A 21356-nucleotide genomic window follows, 5' to 3' on the forward strand; every position below is an offset into this window, starting at 1 on the left:
AACGGAGTGGCTGACATTGGAAAGTGATTAGAAGACTTTCCTTTGGTAGTTGAACTACCAATTAAGACAATTTATGAATTGCCTTATATTCTTCAATTTATATTTAATAGCATTTATTAAAAGTATGTATGAATTACCTTATATTCTTCAATTTGTATTTAATAGCATTTATTAGCATTTATTAGTGGTTGGTGGCTGAACTTTATTTTGTTAGGGTTATCTTTTGGGCCTATTTAAAGGCATGTAATACTCTGTTTGAGGGATTTTTGTTGAATACAGAAAAAAAAACATTTGTGTTTTCTTGATACCCTTTTGGTGTTATTCTTTTTCAAACCTTGCTTTAGGTTTGATGTTTAAACCGATTCATTGAATTAGTTTTGATCAAGCTAATTCTGGAGTGAATTGTCTTGGTATCTAAGAGTGACCATCATAGATTCCAAGTTCGATCTAAGAGTCATTCATCTTCTAACCAGCTCTTGGTTGGAATCAATCCGTTAAGTTAGCTTTCTCTGTGAACGTTTTGCAAGGATTCTAGAAGGACCTCTAGCTTTGCAAATTCCAGCATTGTAGGCACTTATCATTCCTTAACATATCTAACATGGCATTACATAAATAGTGCTACATCGCATGGTCACTTACATCGATGGTCTTGGTTGAAGTCACTCACAACGAGGGAATCCCAGCGGTTAAATATGTCCTATAATAACCACATAAAAATTTAGAACCTTTCATAAGGTACCCTAGCTAAACCTCATGCTATTTATCAAAATAAACCCCCAACCTAATCTGTCTTTAATGTATAGGAACCATACAGACCTCAGATGGTAAAACTGAGGGCAAAAACGGCTTCGAAAGGGCTAAAAACCTTGGAATCGATATATTATAGTGATACCTTTCCGCTAAGCCTAGTTGCCGAGCCGGCCAACTAAGCTGCCAAGTCGAGCTACGGGAATTGACGGAACCAAGCCGATTTTGTAGACGTGCGAGCAGACCCGCACTGTGTACGCGTGCGAAGCTACCGGAGCTATTGGGTGTGCGTCTGCAGCTCGACCCTATTCCAAAAACCTTGCCTTACTTACCCGATTCTTCCTCCGAAGAGCCACCCAAAGTTTTAGAGGAAAGGTTGGAGAGAAAATCGTTTTCAAGGGAGGTAAAAGGTTGGGCATACGAATATAAAAATAATGTGAAACAATTGCATTCTAGGGTTTTAGGATAAGGAAACTCAGATAAATGGGAATGTTTCTATTAGGTAATAAAAGTCTGGCAGGAAATCCCTCCATTTCTGGGGAGATTACATTTAATTATTTATTCTATTTTTATTTGGTTTGATTTTATTCCAGAAACCCACACCGTTACAATTTCTAATAACTTCCTCGTTTAAAATTGCACATTTTCCGATCGGAATAAATGCATAACATAATATCTTGTTCTTCATAGAAATAAAAATAAAATCTTAACCAAATAAGGCAAAAATAGAAAATCTGAATCGTTACAAAGAATGTTAATGCTATGATAAGTTAGAGAACGATATGACTACGAAGTGTTTATATTATGACTTGTTTATGACATGATACATTGTGATGCAATATGTCATGGTATGATGTGTATATGATGAAATGATATGTTAAAAGCATAGAACATTATGTTAGGTCTCTTAAATTGTGTGTATACAGCATAATATGAATGACATGAAATTACGATAAATGACATGAAATATAACACCGTTAGAACTATGTATGATTTGAGAACTGAAGAATGAGAAACGATATGACATGAATAATGAACGATATGAAAAATGATATGATATGTACACAATGCTAGCGGGGTTGTATTAAAGGATAATGAAAATGGAAAAGTTTTTGGACCTCATACATTATGTGTGCTCATGCATTTGGGGGATACCCCTATCCCATCACGAGGGTACGAACGCGTACATCCAATGGCAGGACAACGATCGTTATGCTTTGCATAGCGCTGCCGTGACGGTTACTAGTTCTAGCGGGTGTCCGGCCTGAGAGGCTCCTAGAGTATGTCCACCGGATAAGGAAAGTGGCCCAACGGTGAGCGAACTAGCTGGTGAGCCCATACTCGCACGTATGGGCTGTGTGTAGAGTATATGGTACACGTCCAAAATTATCCGTTAGGACGGCACCGTAGGAAAAACGGAATGAAAGATAGGACTCATCATCTCATTGCATGTGATTGTTGCATTTAACCTTAATAGTGGGGTCACTTACTGAGTATTTCAAGCTATGTGCTACTACATTTTTCAGGTTAAGACAAGACATTCCTGTACGGCTGACGACAACATCACAACTCGAGACCATGGAACATGCATAGGATAGTGGTATTTATTTTCTTAGACTTAGGCTAGAATAGGATGTTTTTAACTTAAACGCTTATTTATTTTATTTAGTTTTTTGTTTTGTCGTTTTAAAGATGTTTTCGAAACACGTATGTCTATGGCTGTGTTTTAAGATAAAGGTTATGTTTTATGGAATTTAAATGAAGTCTTCCGCATTCAATGTTTATGGTACATATACAGTAGCGACCTTAAATTAAGTAGAAAATTTTGGGTCGTTACAGTTTTGATTAGATCTGCCTTACTTGTGGTTGCTTTACTCACAAAAATATTAGAATGAATAGGAAGCAAATCAAGAGGCGTAAGTGGATTAAATCCATAAACATCTTCAAAAGAAGAACAATGAGTGGTACTATAAATTGCTCTAAAGGAGAACGGTACTATGAAAAATTGCTCTATTATATGTCATCTCTACAAATGGCAAACATTCGTCCCAAGACTTAATATTCTTAGAAATAATAGGCAGATTAAATCCATAAACATCTTCCGAAGGAGAACAATAAGTGGTACTATGAATTGCTCTAAAGGAGAACGGTACTATGAATTCCTCTATTATATGTCATGTCTACAAATGACAAACATTAGTCCGAAGACTTAATATATTCTTAGAAATAATAGGCAATATTTATCTCACACCATACTTTTCAAAAGTGACTTAAAAATTTAACTATCCCTATTTTTTTTTTTTCGTGTAGCAAACCACATTTAAAGGCATATACAATCCATATAAAATATCTATCCCATTAAGGCACCACCATATTATAGAGCATTTAGGAATACAAAGCGGGGTGTTCGGGGTATCGATCCCCATACCAATCGCATGCAAACAGAGCACTCTACCATCTTATCTACATTCCAACAATTCTTGCATAACAAAACCCAAAATTGCGCGTCATCTATAATAGTGAAAATGAAAAAATATTTATGCTCGTTATGTCAAAAATAAGGAAAAGTTGAATAGAAATAAAATATTAATAACGAATAGTTTCTTTAGGAGATGCACTCTACCATCGTAGCTACATCCCCATAATTCTTACATAACAAAATTCAAAACGGCACGTCATCAATAATAGTGAAAATGAAAAAATATTTCTTCTCATTATATCAAAAATAAAGGAAAAATTGAATAGAAATAAAATATTAATGAGTTTCTGAGATGCACTCTAGCATCTTAGCTACATCCCCACATTTCTTACATAACAAAACCCAAAATCCTCATACCTCTTGCATGCAAAGAGTGCACTCAACCATCTTACCTACATCCCCACAATTCTTACATCACAAAATCCTAAACGTCCCGTCATCAATAATAGTGAAAATGAAAAACTTCCTTTGATCATTATGCCATAAATAAGATTAATAATTGATAGTTTTCCTTTGGATGCATGATAGCGATCCCCGTACCTCTCGCATGCAAAGCATGCGCTCTACCATTTAAGCTACATCCGTACAATTCTTACATTACAAACCCTTTAAACTTCCCATCATAAATAATAGTGAAAATGAAAAAATATCTCTCTTCATTATGTCATAAATAAGGGAAGATTGAATAAAAATAAAATATTAATAACAAATAGTTATTTAGAGATACGGTGTATTGATCCCCGTGGCTCTTGTATTCAAAGAGTGCCATCTTACCTCATCCCAGCAATTCTTACATAACAAAATCCTAAATGTCCCATCATCAACAATAGTGAAAATGAAAACTATCCCGCTCATTATGTCATAAATAAGAAAAATTTGAAATACAAATAGAATATTTGGTAGTAGGATTCCTTTGGAGAAGCAGGGTATCGCACTGTACTTCTCACATGCGAAGCGAGAGCTCTACCATCTGAGCGTCATAAAATCCTAAACCTAACATCACCAATAATAGTGAAAATAAAAAAATATCTATGCTCAATATGTCAAAATAAGAAAAGATTGAATAGAAATAAAACCATCTGAGCTACATCTCCGCATGCAAAGTGATCGCTCTACCATCTGAGCTACATCCCCACGATTCTTACATCACAAAATCCTAAATGTCTCGTCATCAACAATAGTGAAAATGAAAACTATCCCGCTCATTATGTCATAAATAAGAAAAATTTGAAATACAAATAGAATATTTGGTAGTAGGATTCCTTTAGAGAAGCAGGGTATCGCCCGTACTTCTCACATGCGAAGCGAGCGCTCTACCATCTGAGCGTCATAAAATCCTAAACCTAACATCACCAATAATAGTGAAAATAAAAAAATATCTATGCTCAATATGTCAAAATAAGAAAAGATTGAATAGAAATAAAACCATCTGAGCTACATCTCCGCATGCAAAGTGATCGCTCTACCATCTGAGCTACATCCCCACGATTCTTACATCACAAAACCCTAAATGTCTCGTCATCAATAATAGTGAAAATGAAAAAATATCTATGCACATTATGTCATAAATAAAAATAAATTGAAAATAATTAATATATTTAATAATTGATAGTTATCCTTGAGAGATGCGAGTACCAGTCCCCATACCTCTCAAAAGCGAGTTCTCTACCATCAAGCTACATCCCCATGATTCTTACTTCACAAAACATTAAATTTTTCCGTCATAAATAAGGAAAAATTGAATAGAAATAAATTATTAATAAAAAATAGTTTAAAATAGTTTCTTTTGGAGATGTGGGGTATCAATAACCATACCTCTCGCATGCTAAGTGAGCGCACTACCATCTGAGCTACATCCCACATTATTACTTGCACCACAAAATCTTAAATTTCCTGTCATCAATAATAGTGAAAAGAAATATCGCTACTCAACATGTCATGACTAAGGAACAATTGAAAAGAAATAACATATTTAATAATAGATAGTTTTATTTTGGAGATACAGGGAACCGATCCCCGTACCTCTCGCATGCAAAGCAAGCGCTCTACCTTCTGAGCTACATCCCCACGATTCTTATGTCACAAAACCCTAAATGTCTTGTCATCACTAATAGTAAAAATGAAAAAATATCGCTACTCATTATGCCATCAATAAGGAAAAATTCAATAGAAATAAAATAGTAATAACAAATAGTTTCTTTTAGAAATGCGAGGAATCGATCCCCATACCTCTGGCATGCTAAGAAAGCGATATACAATCTAATCTACATTCCCATGATTCTTACATTAGAAAATCCTAAACATCCCGTCATCAATAATAGTGAAGATGAAAAAATATCTCCGCTTATTATTAAATAAATAAGGAAAGATTGAATAGAGTTTATTTTGGGGATGTGGGTACTGTGGGGTATCAATACCCGTACCTCTCTAATGCTAAGCTAGCGCTCTACCATCTGAGTTACATCCCCACAATTCTTGCATCCCAAAACTTTCAATTTTCCGTCATCAATAATAGTGAAAATGAAGAAATATCGCTACTTAACATGTCATGAATAAGAAAAAATTGAAAAGAAATAACATATTTAATAATAAATAGTTTTATTTTGGAGATGCGGGGTATCAATCCCCTTACCTCACGCAGGCAAAGTAAGCACTCTACCATCTGAGCTACATCCCCACGATTCTTACATCACAAAACCCTAAACGTCTCGTCATCAATAATAGTGAAAATGAAAAACTATCCCTGCTCATTATGTCATAAATATGAAAATACCCACAATTCTTTTATCACAAAACCCTAAATTTTCCATCATAAATAATAGTGAAAATGAAGAAATTTGGGCAAAATACCCACAATTCTTTTATCACAAAACCCTAAATTTTCCATCATAAATAATAGTGAAAATGAAGAAATATCGCTACTCAACATGTCATGAATAATGGAAAATTGAAAGTAAAAAATATAAATAATAATAGATAGTTTTATTTTGGAGATGCAAGGTATCGATCCCTATACCTCTTGCATACAAAGCAAGCACTTTACAATATGAGATACATCCTCATGATTCTTATGTTACAAAATCCTATATGTCTCGTCATCAATAATAGTAAAAATGAAAAATTATCCCTACTCATTATGTCGTAAAAATGAAAAATTTGAAAAAAAAGAATATATAACAAATAGTTTCTTTCAGAGATGTGGGGGATCCCCCATACCTGCACCACAAAATAATCAATATAGTGAAAACCAAGAAATATCGCTATCTATCTCCATAACTCTCACATGCTTATCATTATATTTATTTAATTCATTTTATTCTACAATCTCTCTTGAAGGGGAATCCAAGAATCGAACTCAAGACCTCTTGCACCCAAAGAGAGAATCATACCACTAGACCAAATGCCCTTGTTATGTAATTTAAAACATATGTATGAATCCTTGGGCCTAGGTATTAAGGTCGTATTTTGTCGTATTGCAGGAAACACAAGAAGTCCTCGATGTGCTTGAACTGAATCCTTGGATGTAGAATGTGTCTTGGAGAACAAAACAATAACATAATAAGAACAAAGAACTTTCTACTAGACCTAATTAAGATTTGGATAGGCATACTTACTGAAAGTGGGAAACATGAAATGATATTAAGAGCATTATCATTACAGTTTTAATCGACTTAATTTTTGTTTTTCTTCTTTTCTTTTCTTTATTTCCTAAGATGGTAAGTATAAAACCATGGGATGTAAAGAAAGACTTTAGGTTATTGCTGAATGGCCAAGCCATTGCGAACATGCTTAAGTTTTGATATCTCTTTTCTAATTCCTTTATGTCAACTTTGTTGCCCAACAATTGGTGTAGAGAAGTTAAGAGGTATGTTTGAAAATTAAAATAATAGGAAGAACAAGTTTATATAAATATGAAGTCCTTGGATAAGAAAAGATTTAGACATAGGGGAATTTGAGGTTGCACCCTAAGCGAGGGTCGTACCACTAAACCAAATGTCTTTTCTTAAATACCTAATATTTTTAGTTTCTACTCACATATATTTTTCTCTGAGTGGTTGGACGGCTATAAAATGAAAAGTTGATGGTCTAATATTTTACATGTAAGTAAGGCATGTTATATTGAATTGTTATAACATACAAGGGTTATCAAATAAACCAACAACCCAACAAAGGAAACAGACTAATCAATTTGGGTTGCATTGATTCAGTTCAGTTCATCAGTTTGTTTGATTTAATTCTTCTATTTTGCCTTGTATGACAACAAAATAAAGTTGTATTGAATTCACCCTAGTTTCATTCCTGAGAAACTCATATGAAACATAATTGCATTAATAGTACTCAGAGTTGGAGTCTATAAGTATTTCATGAACCTAAGTGCAAATTATGCTTCATTAAAGATGAGATAAACTTCAGTTAAGTAACGAAACTTTAAATTACTCTATGCTAGTTACAATCTTTAGGATTGACTAATTGGATACGAGTTCATTGATTTAGGGAAATTTTTGAGTAATTATCAACTACAACTTATGTTTTCAATTTTTTAGGCCATAATTTAGGTAGTTGGTGTTATGAGTTGTAAACTTGTTTCTTTGCATAATATGGATTTTGTTGAACTGTTATTACCGATAAGATGGAGAAAGAAATTGTCTTTGAAATGACTAATAGAACTAGGTTCATCGTTGTTGCCTTTTAACTGTGATTTTGCAAAAAGCTTAACTAATATAAACTATCATGCCACAACAACTTTAAGGTAAACCAAGAATATACCTTATACATCATTCAAGATGGCAATAAAATGGAGTTAAATTGAACCGACTTTAGTTTCATGGTTGGCGTGTTCAAGATAAAGCATAATTGTATTTATGATATTGAGCTTCGAGTCTATAAGATTTTAATGATCTTAAGAGAAATTCCTGTTTTATTAGAGGAGACCAACTTTATTTAAGGTACTAGGAGTTCAAACTGGCTTAAGAGTTGCGTGCCTGCTCATTTTATCCATGTTCTCCACTTCCTCCCATTTCCTCCTCTTCCTCCATCACATTCTTTATTTCTCTCCCCATTTCTCAATCTCCAACTCATTCTTTCTATATCCCTAACCAATGCGGATTTGAATAAAGAAGGAGAAAAAGAAAGAGAGAGAAGGAAGTCGGTATGGATTTAGCTTTGGAACTAGACATCGATGGGTATGATCTAACGAACATCAATACAAAAAATTTAGTGACTTCTCTTTGGACCAACCAGGTAAGTGGTGTTACTATTGGCTTGGTTGGATGAATTGTATGAGGTATTAAACATGCGTGCTCTGTATTATGTTATGTTATGTTGTAACACGAGTTCAAATGAGGATTAATTTCTCAATTTTTTTTTAAGTTCAAATTCTTAGGAATTTATTGAGAGATTTAGAGACCGAATTTAAATATGATATGGAAGAAAAAAATAGTTACAAAAATTTTAAAAACTAATTAAAAGTATAAAAGAAAATAGTAAAAAAAAAATAGGAAAATCTAGGGTAAAATTTTCATTTTAACCCATCTTTTCTACCTAGGGGACAGTAAAATCGCTAATTAGAAATCGCTAATTAGGTTTGATATCAGAGCAGCCAGATTTTATATTATACAGATTTTTTCTTAGGATAAAGAGTCGTATATCTCTATGACTCAGCTCAATGACACGTCTCGCCGTGATCAAGTAAGCAATCTAACCCTAAGCAATCTAATCAATGGAATTTTGGTACTAGAAATGATGAAACTGGAGATGGTTCCCAAACGTCTATATGGATCATTTCCAATCGCACTTTCTTTGGTTCTCTGGTAGCCTTTGTGAAGCTAACTCGTTTATATTTTTCCATAAGGCAGCTCTCAGAAACACCCATATCAATATATTATACTCGTGTATAGAGTTCACCCTACAGTAGGGTTCCAGATTTTGTGTCATGCTACCACCATGACACCCTTCACAATCTTCCCTAAACTCTTTCGAAACTTGGCTGCAAAACCTGTGCTATCCAACTGACCAATAGAGATCAAATTCTTCTTGAGATCAGGAATATATTTGATATCCTATAATGTCCACTCATTTCCTGCTAGAGTTTGTATGCAGACATCTCTCTTCCCTTCAATCTCCAACGTTTTGTTGTCGGCATGATACACCTTCCCAAAATTTCCTTATTTGAAATTTTGAAACAATTCCTTACATGAAGATAAATGAAACGAAGCAACTGAATCTAAAATCCATAATTCAATTGGGCTGTTCACGCTAGGAAGTAGAGCATCCTTATATCTTTTGCTGAAAAGATAGAATCATTGTCATCTTCAAATTTGTGATTTTGTTTTTCTTCAATTTTGTACTATATGTCCGAAAGTGTCATTTTTCTCCACGTTTGGTTTGTTTGGAGTTTTTTTCGGTTCCTTGATTTTGATCGCCCATGTTTGTTTGGGCTCTTTGATTTACTTCGTTCGCTTCGATCAACACTAAGAGCATTGCCTGATGAATCTCCATTTTCCATTTGGGAATATTTTCGCTGACATCTCGAATTTCATCAAACTTCAGTTTATCAGATCCTCGTGAACTGTTGATTGCAGCAACAACAGTATACCACGACTCGGGTAAAGATGACATCAAAATCAATGCTTTAATTTCATTTTTGAACATAATTTCCACCGAGCTCAATTGACTTTCAATCACGTTGAACTAATTTATATGATTTGCAACAAAGCTACCTTACGACATTTGTAGATTAAACAACCTCTGCATCAAATACACTATAACACCCCAAAAATGAAGGAAAGACACCTATGCAAGACCCAAAGGATCCATGGAAAGAAATTGTTTTGGATTAAGCAAGGAAAGGGGTCTTAGTAAGTCATTTCTAGACCTTAGGAAGTATTATTAAGGACTTAAGACTTTTGGAGAAGGATTGAGAATGAAATCGTAAGCGAGAAGGACGGAAAGGTCATTTTTCCAATTATCAAGGATCTTTGTAGATTTTTAATTCCTTATCTGGAAGGAATTTCAAGATGGTCAAGAAGGGAAAAATGGCCAACAGGGATGAAGAATTTTTAGGAAAAATTATGGATTATTAGAGAAAATAATAATAAAATATTCTGAAAGTGGCAAATTACAAAATACCCTTGAAGTTAAGGATAATTATGGATTTGCCATTCTGCTAAAAAATTAGAACCTTCCCAGTACCTTCTGCACAAAATTCTTCGAATCTCGACTCTCAGCCGTTGGATCTCCTCCAAACCTGGATATGTTTTAGAACTCACGGATCATAACATCCAACGGCTAGGATTCAAAACGAAAGTTGGCGAGTCTCTGATCGGAGTAGATATTTTCGACGAATTTTTCAGAAAGTCCAATTGATAATTCACGACGATTCTGGAGCTCCCAATGTCTGTTTAAGTTTTCCCTATAAATTATGAAGTTGGGGCAATCGTTTGGAACAAGAATCGAGCAAGTTCGAGCTCCCAATCATTGGCAATAAGTGTTTAGATTTTCGGTCTCCTACTCTCGGGTTTCTTCTAAATTCGAGAGAAATTCTCCACCATTTCCTTTCAAACTTGTTCCTATAACTTCTAAATAAGATTACCCACAAGTTTTATGAAGGAATAGAGTCCTGAAAGTGCCTAGAAACAATTCTCCCAATCCAATCTGCCATTAAAGAGCTTCAAGGAAAACTCAAAATTCCAATCCAAGGATGTACAAGTATTCTTCAAGAAAGGATGACCCCAATAGGTTTATCTTGAGGGAATAATAAGAAAGAGGTTTCGTGAAGAAATCGAGCCTCGAAAACCCCAAGAATCAGCTACCCAATAAGAAATTCTATGTTTTTTACTCGGGCGAGAAATCATATTTTGGATGAACTTTGGAAGCAAATATCTTAGGCTACGATCCATGAAAATGTATGAAATCAATCTCTAGCTCTTCTTTGTAATACCGTCATTAAGTTTTATGAAGGAATCGAGGGGAGAAACAGCGTGATAGGAGTTGGGGAGGGCGCGTCTAAGTAGCCACCTTGGACTTTTTGTTAAGAAATACTTGTAGGGATCCCTTGGATTTTAATATGAACCCTAAACCAAGTATGAAATTAGGATCTATGAAAGAAAAACCCTACGAACCGTAAGTTAAGACCTTGAACCGAATAAATTGCTCGGGATTTACGTAACGTTAAAATAACCCACTAAATGAACTCTGCTGCCTATGAAATTTTAAGGCTGAGGATACTATAGCATGTTGAGGTTATATATGAAGTTTGTTAGTCATTGGATAAGGATAAGTAGGTAAACCAAGAAATGGTGCAAAATGACCATAATGCCCCTAAGGACATCTACCTACGGTTCATGACCTAGATGACATCCAAACGCTATGAAACCCTGAAGTAGATCTTATTTTATGATGTTTGATGATTTAGTGAAGTTTGAAAAGCGATTGGAACACGTTAAGTAGCAAAACCAAGAATTAGGTATAAAATGACCAAAATGCCCCTAGGACTACTTAAGAGATTTCAAGGTCTATACGTGCTTCAAATGATTTGCTACTTCTTATAAGGTCGATTATGAAGGACATGAAGATAAGTTTAAGGTTTCAAGTTGATTGGAGTAAGTTTGGAACCTAAACCAAGTTAGGATCCAAGAAACACATAAAGGAAACACCACAAGACTTTAGACTCTTCTAGAACCCTCTAAAGAACTCCCTAGGAATCTATGGCCTTCTAGAAAAACTTACACTAAGATGGGTTCATATGGTTACAAATACAAGTTACAACTTATGCCTCAAGAAATTAAGGACCTTAGAAAGTTAAAAGATTAAGAACCAAGAACAACAACACACAAGCTTTACAACTATCCAAGTAAGAAGAATGCTAGGTACCACTCAAGGACGAGGGACTAAGGTCCCCAAACTCAGAAACAGAAACTTAAGAATGCTAGGTAATACTCTAATCATGTCCAAAGTGACCCATGACCTCCCACCAAGCAATGTCCAAGAATTCTTCTTCTAGGTGGGATGCCCTGCACCATGTTTCCTTTGCAGGATGTCATGCCTCAAGTTTCCTTCACCTAGAAGAGATGCCCTACAGACTTGTAGGATGCCATGTTTAAGTATGCACCGAGCAAGTGACCTTTACAGTCTATTAAGGGGAGTAGTCTAAAGTTACAGAGGAACAAGAAGAGAGTACGTTACCTTAGCCACGAATCAAGAACCTCCTAAGACCTCCCACGGTACATCATGCTCATGACTTAGACTATGTTGCTTGGAACGCATGAAGCCTTGAGCGTAGCTTAAACAAACTATATTATAGGGCAAGCCCTTGATGCAGTATTAAGACTACATCGCTTGGAACGTAAGAAGCCTTGGATGTAGGTTTTCAGACTATGCCGCATGGAACGTATGAAGCCTTGGGCATAGGTTAAGTAGACTGTATTATGGGGCAAGCCCTTGATGCAGTATTAAGACTACATCGCTTGGCACGTAAGAAGCTTTGGATGTAGGTTTTCAGACTATGCCGCTTGGAACACATGAAGCCTTGGGCATATGATTAAGCAGATCGTATCGAAGGGCAAGCCCTAAGATTCGGTAAGACTACGTCGCCTGGAACGCATGAAGCCTTGGACGTAGGTTAAGGCTATGTCGCTTGAAACGCATGAAGCCTTGGACACAGGATTGTCAGTTACATGTCTAGTGCCGTAAATCCTAGGGGGAGTGTCTTGGAGAACGAATCAAGAACAAAACAAGAACCAAGAAAGTACCAAGAACAAGAGAAAGATTAAGGAATAGAACAAGGATCAAAATCCTAGTTCTAAGGACAAGAATCAGGAACAAAGAACCAAGAACCAGAAACCATAGTACTAAGACCCTTAAAGGAAAACCATGGTTTTAGGATTCAAGGACCAAGGTTCTCAAGAAAGATCAAGATAAGAAACCCAAGTCAAGAACAAAAATTAGAGGGCCTAAGTACTTACAACAAGAAAAAGATCAAGAACAAGCAAGAATAAAGAATGTGGTACCCTAGCATATCAAGGACACGATTAAGAGCCTACAAGTAGGCTACTTACTGAGTCTTGTACTCATTCCTTACTCTCCATTTTTTTTCCAGGTGATAAGGAGCTGGTCGAGAACGGAAGCGGATTCTGGAGCAGGTGCCATAGATAAACCTCACCCGTCGTCTTCAACCCTTTGTTTTAAAATGTTTTGTGTCTGTTCCTTATTTTGTGTTTTAATCATTACGTCGTATTTTAAATTAGTAATGTGCGCGCACTATTTTGGTATAATTAAAATTATGTTATAAATTTTAATGGTTTTATCAAGAAGGAAAAATTTACCCACCTTTTTGAGTCATCGTGTCAGCACGGTCCTTACATACACCTTGTTCATAGCCGATGGATTTTCGTACATATTTTACAACACCTTTAATAGGCCTGATGTCGTCTTCTCTTTGATGAGGTTGAACGTCATGTTTCTGGACAGCTTCAACTAAATCAACCCTCTGTGATCATGGTATCCGGCTTCACCCCCAAAAGAGGTTTCTGAAGATCTTTCTGGTACAGATAATCTTCAATCTGCATCTTCTAGAAACTTATATCGAATCCATCAAACTTTTCAATTCCAGTCTTTGAACATTCCATATTCACAGATCATGGCGAATCTTGCCTCGCTCTGACACCAGTTGTTAGGATCACACAACAACGCACACACTCGATCGAAATGAACAAGAAAAACATGATAGTGAAAATGTAAGGAGAAATATTGACTAAAAGTTTTGTATTAATGACTTCAGGTATGCAAATAAAGGATATGAAGAATGAGAAATGTACATTTTGAAAGAATTGACTGATGGGTAAATATATGATTTCAGTTTATTACATATAGCTTTAATAGATATAACCGCCTACTATATATAAATATTTAGTATATATTTTTACTATAAATAGTCAGCCTCCATATCTAACTTGCACAAATACTAAGTTTGTAAGGAGGGTGGGAAGAAAAATAAGCCAATGGAGGCTTTCAATTTCTTAATGCAACTTTTAGCCAAGAATTCTGAAAATCGCGAAATTACTCATCCATAATGAATATCATCCTTTTAAACCAATTTGTACAACTTTATGGCTATGAGAGGAAACACTTTGGTTAAGAAATCAAAGGCTAAAAGATATTGGAACGTTGGAACCCATCAGTTTACTTTCTGTAAATGTTTTAAGTTTGAAATTTAGAAATTTGAGTCCAAAATTCTTGGTCTAGAGATTGATTCATTTAATGAGCCTTATACAATTAGCTGTAGGGTAAGTTAAGGAACACAATTGAAGAAGAAATCAAGAGGAGATGATCTCTCAATCGTTCAAACTACAAGCATCTTAGAATTAATTTTCTTGGTAAGTTCATTATCAAGCTGGAGACTTGGTAAGTTACATGCCTAGTAGTAATGGAGTCTAACCCGACTTGGTAAATTTTCTTGGAATTAATTTTCTAGGTAAGTTACATGCCTAGTAATAACGGAGTCTAACATGACGATCATTCAGACAAACATCCACCAACCAAGAGGGGTGAAAATGATGACGATAGTACAATTGAGAAAGAATCTTAGCCATGATGAATCTACGCTTGCTGCCATTGTTGTATTTGAAAAGGGGAGCTCGAGTGAACCAACCCACTACATGGAATACCACGACGCAAAACAAGAAGGTTAGATAATGGGTTTATTCTCACCCGGAGAGATAAATCACAAGATTAGTTTTAAATCTGGATAGGTATGTCAATTGAAAGTGAAACACAAAATGATGTTAAGAGCAAACATTCTCTTCCGAGAGGAGTGAATTGGGTCATTCTTGGTTATCAAACTCGAGACCTCTCGCACCAAAAGCAAGAATCATACCACGAAATCTGGATAGCTAGCTAAATTCTATGAAAAGCTAAATGACTTGTTAACAGTCAAGTTTATTAGACCTGCAGAGGCTCTTGCAATGATCACTCAAATGCTGGGCAAAGACACCAAGCCAACGCCTCTATTGGAGAAGGAAGAAAAAAAACAAGTCACTGAAGCAACACATGTTCACACAGAAATACCAGATGGATGAAGAGAAGGGTCAGTCGGAAGTGTCAACAACAACAATTTCAAGAAAAATAGAGAGTTTATATAAGTTAACGTCATATCAACTTCAAGTTCAAAGCAACAAGAACCAAAGACTGGTGCAAAAATACTATGGACTAGTCGAAGTTATCCACAAGATTATGAAGACATCATATAGGATCCAATTGCTCTTATGGATGCGGACTAACCTTGTTGTCCACGTCAGTAACTTGAAACGTTATTATTTTGACCAAGAAGACATCAAGCAGAAGCAGGTGGTATGACGTCATGCAAAGAAGAAAGATTTTCATGCGAAGAAAGTAGGGAAGACACCAACAGAGAAGACATGAAGAGTCAACGAACCGAGAAGTGATTTTCAATAGCTCCTAGTAGATTGGAAGAGACTCCTCATTCTGAGATCAGCTGGAAGCGCATCGAGAGACCTAAAGTCAGCCTCGTCCTACAATGCTGAGTATATGAAGAGTTGGTTGATGTAGATATCAATAAATTGTGTGGGGACAGATGTCACGGTCACGATTGCCCATGGCGTGTTGTCTATGGCTGCATGCTCATTCCAAACCCCTTTTACTTGCTTTCATGTTAGATAGGTCTTTACCATTATTGTTGTGCCACTAGGGTGTATGACTAGTCACCAAATCATATCTACACCCTCCCGGACTAAAATTTCCCAAAATGTATTATAGGTCTTTACCATTATTGTTGTGCCACTAGGGTGTATGACTAGTCATCAAAATCATATCTACACCCTCCTGGACTAAAATTTCCCAAAATGTATTATAGGAGAATGTGACTAGTTTCTTCCAAATGTGACTCGAGCATACACTGCTGTTGTCCATGCAGTTTGAATTTTGCATAGTTGACTTGTTCGTCGAGTCGCATAATCATTGTCTCACTGCTGAAAGAATCTCAAGTCCTCATAGTCCTCATGGAATGATTGGAAGAGGTTTCGAGTCTTCTATTCTTCTTCTTTTTTTTTTTTTTTTTTATAAACATCCATGTGAATTATTTCTTTATTCAATTTGATATAATTGTTGGGAGCATTTCGAAAATCGAACTCGAAACCTCTCGCACCAGAAGCGTGAATCATACCACTAGACCAAATGCCCTTGTAGTTAGGGTCGAGGCTCTATCAAAATTCTGCAAAAATAAATGGTACTACCATCATCTTCTTTTGCAAGACTTTCTCAAGCCCTCATGGAATAATTTGAAAGTGATATCGTTTCCAAGATTGGAAGAGAATCTTACCTACACAAATATAAATTATAATTAAAAAGATATATATATATAGCTTCTTCTTCCTTTTTTTTTTTCAAACATCTTTATTTCTTTGTTCAACTTGATATAATTGAAAGGGGCATTTCGAGAATCAAACTCGAGACCTCTCGCACCCAAAGCGAGAATCATACCACTAGACCAAATGCCCTTGTAGTGAATCTATCATTTTTAGTTCCTAGTCCATATGTTTTATGCGCCTCTATATTTAAAATTTATCCACATGTTTTTGTGCTTTAGAACCTACCTTGTACGTTTGAGATTATGAATGACTCCGCTCAAATTATTTTGGTTGAAGCTGCATTGTCACTAAAGCATATGTGCATTCCTTTGGGATTTACTTCGTCCCTTTCACAATTTTACTACGTTGAGAATTCTTTGCGACCATTTAACAATAGTTATAATGGGATTGCTATCTCATGTTAGAAAAACCCTACCATTTAACAATATTTATAATGGGATTGCTATCTCATGTTAGAAAAACCCTACCATTTAACAATATTTATAATGGGATTGCTATCTCATGCTAGAAAAAACATGCGAGTAAATGTAATCTCAAATTAGAATCATAATGATATGACCAATCTCACTATTGCCATATGACCTCTCACACCCTAAGCAAGAATAATACCACTAGAATAATACCACTGGACGAAATTCGAACATCTATCATACATTTTTAGCTCTCGCTCTCAGTTGATATGATTTTTTCATCTATCATTTTTAGCTCTCACTTGATATGATTTTTTCATCTATCATTTTTAGCTCTCAGTTGATATGGGATATGATTTTTTCATCTATCATTTTTAGCTCTCAGTTGATATGATTTTTTCATCTATCATTTTTAGCTCTCAGTTGATATGATTTTTTCATCTATCATTTTTAGCTCTCAGTTGATATGATTTTTTCATCTATCATTTTTAGCTCTCAGTTGATATGATTTTTTCATCTATCATTTTTAGCTCTCAGTTGATATGATTTTTTCTCTCAAGTTTGAAATCTATATTTCTTGGGAGCTGAGGGGCTCAAAGCATTTTGTTGAGGTCCGTCTTTTTGTATAGGTGGAAGTTCAAGGATTTAACGGAAAGAAAATCATCAACCCTTTACAATCAATACACGGAATTCTTAATTAATAAACTCCCTTTACAATCAATACACGGAATTCTTAATTAATAAACTTTATTTGATCTTCATATAAATTGTTAATATAATCAATCATATAAAGTAAGACTAATGGAGATGCATGGTAACGATCCCGAGAATTGAACTCGAGACCTCTCGCACCCAAAGCGAGAATCATACCACTAGACCAAAAAGTACATTATCTAATATAATGAATTTATCTCTGAAAAACAACTTTAAATTTTCTACTGATCTTGCTGAGACAACTTCTTCTGTTCCAACCCTGAGTGTTATCTCGCCTTCTGCAAACACTCTCCAGGAACTAGTTTCTTGAAAAAACAGAACAAATATGATTAGTGGCCCCTGAATCCAGTATCCAGGTTAAGTGATCATACTCTACTAAATGTATTTCTACAACTAGTAAATCATATTTACCTTGTTGTGCCTTTTCGGCTTTCTTCTCTGCAAGGTATTTTGGGCAGTGACTTTTCTCGTGCCCGTTTTTATTGCAATGGAAACATTTTCCATTATCTGCATTTTGAACCTTAAGTTTGTGGTCGGTAGAAATCTTATCTTTCCCCTTACCCTTTTTGTCAAATGCAACCCAAACTATTCGGTTTGCATTTCAGCAGGGGTCTAGGGGACATTCCGTAGTTAAAACAAACCTCAAATCTGTTGGGTTTTATGTCCTAAAACTCATAGTTTGTAAACAAAAACATATTCTATTTTCAATAATGTTATTATTGTTGTTTATTCAGTAAAGATTGTTATTGAATAAAGTGAACTTTACGATCATTAATCTAAATCCAATAAACTAAGAACACTCTGGCTATAGTATGATTACTTGAACTATATGTAGAGACATAAGAGTGGATCAAGTTCAAGTAGATATAGTCAAAATGATCTATAGTATAAGGATAAGGCTGAGTACCTTCTTCTGGGGACACTATGGATGCGGCCCACTTTTGTATATGATATAAACAATGTGATCACTAAATTGTACATGTGGAGACATGTGAGTGGGGGCGTCCTATTCAATGAGTATTGCATAAGATCGGACCATGAAGAAAACCACTCTCACTTTATAATGTCGTTTACTGTTGAGACTGATTTTCTTTTCATTCGATAACCTAGGTAACTCGGTTTTAATCCTGAGCTAACCATGAACTTCTTTTTATTCGGAATTATCCTTAGATTTGCATGGGTGAGAATGGCTCTAGTTCGCCGACTCAATAGGCCTCCCATTTCAGGGGTAAGACTGGGTGAATGGCTGGGGACGTGGGGTGCAAGATGGAATTCACTCCTACCCACTTTTAGGGATAGAAGAGAGTTAGTTCCCTTAAGCACTGACTCCAGGTCTTGAACGAGGGGCCCCACCCTCTCATTAGCCTGAGAGGGATTCGGTTTACTAGTTGGACCACAAACAAATTGTTCATTAGAGGATCAGTGAGACATAAGGAACAAGAAGTAACTTTGGGGGTAAAACGGTAAATTGACCCAGCTCTAGTTACAAACAACCTGTGAAGGATCAACTTACTAATCATGGTTATATCAAATGGACAGAAATATATCTATAGTGAGGGGAGTGCAACTACTAGGCTATAGTGGAGTGTCCTAGTAGTTAACGAATGTTGGTTAACAAGGTTAATGAGTTTAACCGGTTAATCTTGGATCGTTGGAGCCCATGATCTATAGGTCCATTAAGTCCCTCTGCTAGCTCATATCGGACTAAACCATAGAACAGTGTGACGAGTGAGTTCGAAGTGTTCGAATTCAAATTAGGGAATATGCGCTACATATATACAATATATTTAACCGCATTTTTGTTTTATTTACGAATTAAACAAAAAGAGAGAATCTGAGATATGTAAATAAAATTTAAATATCTTAATCAATTATGTGTCGGAATTGATTGGGATTGACATTTGAATTAATATTAAATATTAATTAAATAGTTCAATTCATCATTTAATGTTACTTTAATTTGAAATTCATTATTCAAATTAATTGTTGAATTAAAATGAAGAAAGTCAAAATGTTACTCCATTTAATGGAAAATTCCATGTTAGTGGAATTTTGAGGTGTCAAAATTTGGTTTAACCAAACTTGCATGCTTCCCAAATAAACCCCACAAGTTTGAGTGGAATTTTAAGTGTCAAAATTTGGTTAACTCAAACATGCATGCTTGCCACATAATCCCAAACATTTGAGTGGAATTTGAAGTGTCAAAATTTGGTGATCTCAAATTTGCATGAACATGCAAACATGACTCTTTAAATAGAGTGATCATTGTATATGGAAGGTCTTCTTCTTCCTAGTGAAAAACCTTGAGAAAAACCTTTCACAAACACTCTCTTCACATATACAAAATCCCTCCCAAGTTTAGTCACTCACCGGATTCCACAATCCCATTCTAAGGCCGGAGGATAATGGAGAAGACACTAGTGGTGGTTCGAAACCGGTTCGTGAGGAAAAAGGAGTTTGAACTACAAAAGGTTAGTAAAGGAATGTCTTGCCTTAACCTGAAAAATGTAGTAGCAGATGGCTTTAAAGAAATACTACCCCCACTATTTCTGTGGGTTTTATTTATTTATTTATTTATTTTATTTAATTAATTAATTAATTAATTAATGTATTATTATTATTATTATTTTAACTATTTTTATAATTATTTTTATTTGTTTATTTCTTTATTTATTTTTGGGCTATTACATGAACCCTCCAAATTTGTGTTGTGGCAGATTAATATTAGAGCACTCAAATTTTAGATTATATAGATTTTACTTAGAATAAAAAGTCGTATATCTCTATGACTTAGTTGGATGACACGTCTCGCCACGATCAAGTAAGCAGTCTAACCCTATTTCGAAGTATATGATATGTTTTAAAACTGGTATGAATTTATTGTATGTTTTGAGTTTCGTGGTAGTTATAAAATGTCCTTGTACATTAAAGAGGGAATGTTAACCATATGACAATACTGGATCAAAGTTATAGTGTTTAGATATGGTGAGGAGGAAAAGAGTGTGTTAAGAATGAGAAATAGAAATAGAATTGGAATCGAAAGTATGATCTTCATTCAGGTTTACCACGTTTAAATAGGATACAAACTATCAACTAAAACCTAAAAATAGAAAAAAAATATATAACTAACTAAATCTTGTAAATAAATAAAATATAGGGTTAATCAAATCTATAAACTCCCTAAATATCTCAGATATATTCTAACTAATTATTAAAATATATCTCCAAAATATCCTCTTAATACTCCCCCTCAAGTTGGAGAGTGTATGTCGATCACACTCAACTTGTCCTTCAAAAAGTCAAACTGCTGTCTTCCCAAAGCTTTAGTAAAAACATCTGCCAATTGCATTTTGGTCGAAACATAACACGGTTTGATGATTCCAGCTTGTAACTTTTCTCGAACTATATGACAATCTATTTCAATGTGTTTTGTACGTTCGTGAAAAACTGGATTGGATGCTATATGTAATGCTGCTTGATTATCACAATATAATAATGCTGGTTCGGACAGTGGAACATTCAAGTCTTGAAGAATGTATCTTAACCAAGTTAACTCTAAACAAGTATTTGTCATAGCTCGATACTCAGTTTCTGCTGATGATCTGGACACATTAGTCTACTTTT

General features: G+C 35.1%; 1 non-coding gene across 1 annotated transcript; it reads right to left on the reverse strand.

Annotated features, from left to right (window-relative positions):
* Positions 1-16665: 16665 nt before the first annotated feature.
* On the reverse strand, positions 16666-16737 carry TRNAP-UGG (transfer RNA proline (anticodon UGG)). Its single transcript has one exon. It is a non-coding gene; the product is annotated as a tRNA-Pro (tRNA).
* Between the last annotated feature and the right edge of the window lie 4619 nt (positions 16738-21356).

This window comes from Cucurbita pepo, chromosome 3, assembly GCF_057944985.1.
Source record: "Cucurbita pepo subsp. pepo isolate OVF chromosome 3, ASM5794498v1, whole genome shotgun sequence".
Taxonomy (NCBI): Eukaryota; Viridiplantae; Streptophyta; class Magnoliopsida; order Cucurbitales; family Cucurbitaceae; genus Cucurbita; species Cucurbita pepo.